Source organism: Schistocerca gregaria, chromosome 6 (genome assembly GCF_023897955.1).
Source record: "Schistocerca gregaria isolate iqSchGreg1 chromosome 6, iqSchGreg1.2, whole genome shotgun sequence".
Classification (NCBI taxonomy): domain Eukaryota; kingdom Metazoa; phylum Arthropoda; class Insecta; order Orthoptera; family Acrididae; genus Schistocerca; species Schistocerca gregaria.
In genome coordinates, this window is record NC_064925.1 from 331,564,716 (window position 1) to 331,570,901 (window position 6,186).

Below are 6,186 nucleotides of genomic sequence, written 5' to 3' on the forward strand. Positions count from 1 at the left end.
ATACGGAGATTTCAGAATAAATTTAGGCCTCACGTAATATCGAGACTTATTCTGCAAGTCACCGCCAAGTCCTCATCTATTCACATCAGGCATCTATAACATCGAGTCGGATCAGATCCTCCTGTCATAATGGTCAACTGGCTGAATGAATCCCTTATTACGAACAATCTCAGATAATACCCACGCTTCGGTCTCAACGTTGGCGCTTCACTGTCACTATTGATAAGACTGAAATCATATGGCACAAAGCTCTATATTTTGTTTTACATGGTTTTCTTAAGATGGACTGTGTCCTAAATGCCAACGGCCTTGCCACAGTGGTAATACCGGTTTCCGTCAGATCATCGAAGTTAAACGCTGTCGGGCTGGACTAGCACTTGGATGGGCGACCCTCCGGTCTGCCGAGCGCTGTTGGCAAGCGGGGTGCACTCAGCCCTTGTGAGGCAAACTGAGGAGTACTTGTTTGAGAAGTAGCGGCTCCGGCCTCGTAAACTGACATACGGCCGGGAGAGCGGTGTACTGACGACATGCCCCTCCATATCAGCATCAAGTGACGCCTGTGGGCTTAGGAAGACACGGAAGACGGTCGGTACCGTTGGACCTTCCCAGACCTGTTCGGACGGAGTTTGTCCTAAACAGGTAAATAAACAAAGGTTTAGCAGCAAGTGGATTGTTGTTATTAGGATCCAAAATGCGTTCGTTCATACAGAATGATATTGCTAAATCAGGAAAAACTGCGCGAAACAATGAATGGGAAGATAAAATACGGAAAAAGTTGTATGGACATACGGCTGGAAATGTGTTCCAAAGGAAGTAAACCTACTTGAAAGTGGAGGTAAAGGATCTTTTGCAGTGTGGGTTTCACTGATTGAAACCACACGTGATATGCACAAGGCCAGTGGAAATGCTGTGCCTGTACTAGTGTTTTAGCTCCGCGTGCAAGAGGCAGGCGCCCATTTTGAGCTGATACGGAGCTGATTGTACGCTGCAACCATACCGTGGAGATTCTGTGTAGAGGTAACCTCATCTGTAAATAGAATGGGTGACAGAGATCCTGGCCTGTGTGACGAAACAGCTGCAAAACCGTCGCCGCAGAGGTAACTCCGTAGGCGAGAAGGCCTCCATACGTTTTAAGTGATGCAGATAGTGTAGCAGTAGTCGTCGAGAATGTTCCACACGGTCGTCTGCTTTACCCAACGATGTCGAGAAGTCAACCTGGTGTCGATAGTGGGTACATATTCTACAGTATTTGACACCTCTTCTCTACCTTCAAGTGAGTGTACCTCCCTCTGAAAGCATTTCCAAAAATAGGTCCACATGACATTTTCTGTACATTATCCTTTCATGGATCGTTGCCTGCAATTTGTCCGCATTTAGTAACCCAACTTTATAACAGCTGAAGACCTACGTAGGTTTATGTCCCCTTAAACTAAGAGGAGGGGAATACACTACTGGCCATTAAAATTGCTACACCAAGAAGAAATGCAGATGATAAACGGGTATTCATTGGACAAATATATTACACTACAACTGACATGTGATTACATTTTCACTCAATTTGGGTGCATAGATCCTGAGAAATCAGTACCCAGAACAAACACCTCTGGCCGTAATAACGGCCTTAATACGCCAGGGCATTGAGTCAAACAGAGCTTAGATGGCGTGTACAGGTACAGCTGGCCATGTAGCTTCAACACAATACCACAGTTCATCAAGAGTAGTGACTGGCGTATTGTGACGCGCCAGTTGCCCGGCCACCATTGACCAGACGTTTTCAATTGGTGAGAGATCTGGAGAATGTGCTGGCCAGGGCAGCAGTCGAACATTTTCTGTATCCAGAAAGACCCGTACAGGACCTGCAACATGTGGTCGTGCTTTATCCTGCTGAAATGTAGGGTTTCGCAGGGATCGAATGAAGGGTAGAGCCACGGGTCGTAACAAGTCTGAAACGTAACGTCCACTGTTCAAAGTGCCGGCAATGCGAACAAGAGGTGACCGAGACGTGTAACCAATGGCACCCCATACCATCACGCCGGGTGATAGGCCAGTATGACGATGGCGAATACACGCTTCGAATGTGCGTTCACGGCGATATCGGCAAACACGGATGCGATCATCATGATGCTCTAAACAGAACCTGGATTCATCCGAAAAAATGACGTTTTGCCATTCGTGCACCCAGGTTCGTCGTTAAGTACACTATTGCAGGCGCTCCTGTCTGTGATGCAGCGTCAAGGGTAACAGCAGCCATGGTCTCCGAGCTGATAGCCCATGCTGCTGCAAACGTCGTCGATCTGTTCGTGCACATGGTTGTTGTCTTGCAAACGTTCCCATCCGTTGACTCAGGGATCGAGACGTGGCTGCACGATCCGTTGCAGCCATGCGGATCAGATGCCTGTCATCTCGACTACTAGTGATACGAGGCCGTTGGGATCGAGCACGGCGTTCCGTGTTGCCCTCCAAAACCCACCGATTCCATATTTTACTAACAATCATTGGATCTCGACCAACGCGAACAGCAATGTCGCGATACGATAAATCGCAATGGCGATAGGCTACAATCCGACCTTTATCAAAGTCGGAAACGTGATGGTACGGATTTCTCCTCCATACGCCAGGCATCACGTTTTACCAGGCAACGGCCCTGCGGTTCTAGGCGCTCTAGTCCGGAGCCGGGCTGCTGCTACGGACGCCGGTTCGAATCCTGCCTCGGGCATGGGTGTGTGTGATGTCCTTAGGTTAGTTAGGTTTAAGTTGTTCTGAGTGCTAGGGGACCGATGACACAGCAGTTGAGTCCCATAGTGCTCAGAGCCATTTGAACCATTTGAACCATCACCAGGCAACGGCGATCAACTGCTGTTTGTGTATGAGAAATCGGTTGGAAACTTTCCTCATGTCAGCACGTTGTAGGTGTCGCCACCGGCGCCAACCTTGTGTGAATGCTGTGAAATCTAGTCATTTGCATATCACAGCATCTTCTTCCTGTCGGTTAAATTTCACGTCTGTAGCACGTCATCTTCGTGGTGTAGCAATTTTAATGGGCAGTAGTGTAGTAATTATTAGATATCTTTCCAACCTTGGGGTTGAACATTTCTTCACTCGACTTGGAGGCTCCAACGTTTCCATCGGTAAAAATTGGTAATGTGGCGATGAGTAATTGGGGTTCAGAAATCGTGCTTTGTTTTCGAGATTTACTCAGTCTACTTGCGACGTCCACTGAGAACTAGCATCGTCGATGAAGCAAAGTGACGAGCCACTGGCGGAGAAGTCATCTTGGTAGCTAGCACACCATCTGCCTCTCCTTAAGAGCAGTGGAAGCCGGGAAGCGGAGTGTAGTGAAGTGGGCGGTAAACGGATTATTTTTTGTAAGAGACACAGCAGAGTGGCAGGCGGGGCGGACTCCGGCCCTCGTGTCGCCGCTCGGGCGAGTCAACAGCAGGCGCAGCGCAGGTGAGTCAACACGCGAGACGTGACACACGGTCAACAGCAGGCGGCGGACCGCGACCGGCGGGCCCCGAGACCGGGCCGGCGACGCGTCCGTCTGCAGTCAGCTGCGGCACGCCGCGACACCGCCTGGTCGCCCCAGCACGCTGTGTTCCCTGCACGCTGTGGGCCTGCAGGGTGTCCCACTTATCTTGTCCAGCAGACAAAAAAAAAAAAAAAAAACGGACAAGTAGGACTCGCGCCGTGGCTGTTCCGAAGAAAGTACTCTATGGCCATTAAAATTGCTACAGACGCGAAATTTAACCGGCACGAAGAAGATGCTGTGATATGCAAATGATTAGCTTTTCAAAGCATTCACACTAGGTTGGCGACACCTACAACGTGCTGACATGACGAAAGTTTCCAACCGATTTCTCATACACAAACAGCAGTCGACGGGCGTTGCCTAGAGAAACATTGTTGTGATGCCGCATGTAAGAAGACTAAATGCGTACCATCACGTTTCCGACTTTGATAAAGGTCGGATTGTACCCTATCGCGATTGCGGTTTATCGTATCACGACATTGCTGATCGCGTTGGTCGAGATCCAATGACTGTTAGCAGAATATGGGATCGGTGGGTTCTGGAGGGTGATACACAACGCCGTGCTGGATCCCAACGGCCTCGTGTCACTAGCAGTCGAGATGACAGGCATCTTATCCACATGGCTGTAACGCACGGTGCAACCACGTCTCGATCCCTGAGTCAGCAGATAGGGACGTTTGTAAGACAACAACCATCTGCACGAACAGTTCGACGACGTTTGCAGCAGCATGGACTATCAGCTCGGAGACCATGGCTGCGGTTACCCTTGACGCTGCATCAGAGAGAGGAGCGCCTGCGATGGTGTACTCAACGACGAACCTGGGTGCACGAATAGCAAAACGTCATTTTTTCGGATGTATCCAGGTTCTGTTTATAGCATCATGATGGCCGCATCCGTGTTTGGCGACATCGCCGTGAACGCACGTTGGAAGCGTGTATTCGTCATCGCCATACTGGCGTATCAGCCGGCGCGATGGTATGGCGTGCCATTGGTTACACGTCTCGGTCACCTATTGTTCGCATTGCCAGCCCTTTGAACAGTGGACGTTACACTTCAGACCTGTTACGATCCGTGACTCTACCCTTCATTCGATCCCTGCGAAACCCTACATTTCAGCAGCATAATGCACGATCGCATGTTGCAGGTCCTGTACGGGTCTTACTGGATACAGAAAATGTTCGACTGCTGCTCTGGTCAGCACATTCTCCAGATCTCTCACCAATTGAAAACGTCTGGTCAATGGTGGCCGAGCAACTGGCTCGTCACAATACGCCAGTCACTACTCTTGATGAAGTGTGGTATCGTGTTGAAGCTGCACATGCAGCTGTACCTGTACACGCCATCCAAACTCTGAGTCAATGCCCAGGCGTATCAAGGCCGTTATTACGGCCAGAGGTGTTTGCTCTGGGTACTGATTTCTCAGGATCTATGCATCCACATTGCGTGAAAATGTAATCACATGTCAGTTCTAGTATAATATATTTGTCCAATAAATACCCGTTTATCTTCTGCATTTCTTCTTAGAGTAGCAATTTTAATGGCCAGTAGTGTATATACAGGCTGAACGCTAATGAAACCGACGAACTCCAGAGACAGACTATGGCTGGAAATGGAGGAAGAAAGGTTTTATGATTATGTATCCGCGAACGTATCGTTGCCAGGTAGGAGACAGACTGCGCGTACAACAGATTTGAAGAACTGTGTTCGACAGGATATTGAGACGGACCCTATTACAAGCTCCAGGCAATTGGCCCGCCAACATTTTCTTTCCCCCTTCCCTGTCCTAAAAAAGGCATCTCTCTGATACCTGTGACCACTGGTATTTTACCACTTGTGACAGTGTCCCCCCTTAAGTTTCCTCCAATCAACCCAGACAGCTTTCCCTTCCCTTTCCTATTGAGGTGAAGGCCATGCCTAGTGTAGTCCCACCTATCGATAGCACCCACAGGAATCAAACAAATATGGGACCCTATATCCGTCCTAAGCAGCCACTCCAAATGCAAGTTCACCCTCCCGACGGAAGAGTTCAAATGAGGCCGATCATGGCGTCTCAACACAGCCACAAATCCCACACTTGTATGCTTCGTTGTTGATGCTATCTTCACCAGGTCACTCTCTATGGAATATTCAGAGTCTCTGTCAATGCTATTTCCCGGACCACCCACTATAACCACGGCATCCTCTTTTGTGAAATCCTTGCATAAAGAACCTACATCCTCTGTTACCTGACGCAGATATGCACTAGCATTGAAAAAGTTTGTTAGCTGCTACTCTGGACCTAGATTTTCCTGCAGTATTTGGCCAACACTTCTACCATGGGAACTACCTAACAACAAAAAAATGGCTCTGAGTACTATGGCACTTAACTTCTGAGGTCATCAGTCCCCCAGAACTTAGAACTACTTAAACCTAACTAACCTAAGGACAGCACACAAATCCATGCCCGAGGCAGGGTTCGAACCTGCAACCGTAGCGGTCGCGCTGATCCAGACTGCAGCGCCTAGAACTGCTCGGCCACCCCGGCCACCTAACAACAGAACTTTCTTTCTCTTTACAAATTTCCCTACCTTTTTTAAGTCCTTGAAAGCTTGTTGTGCCCTTTCTACAGCTTCAGCTACATGAGACTCATTCGATTCTGACCGAGGCAACAGGTCAA

General features: G+C 48.9%; 1 pseudogene; it reads left to right on the forward strand.

Annotated features, from left to right (window-relative positions):
* The first annotated feature begins 299 nt into the window (after window positions 1-299).
* LOC126279278 (5S ribosomal RNA) lies at window positions 300-417 on the forward strand (annotated as a pseudogene).
* Window positions 418-6,186: the final 5,769 nt, after the last annotated feature.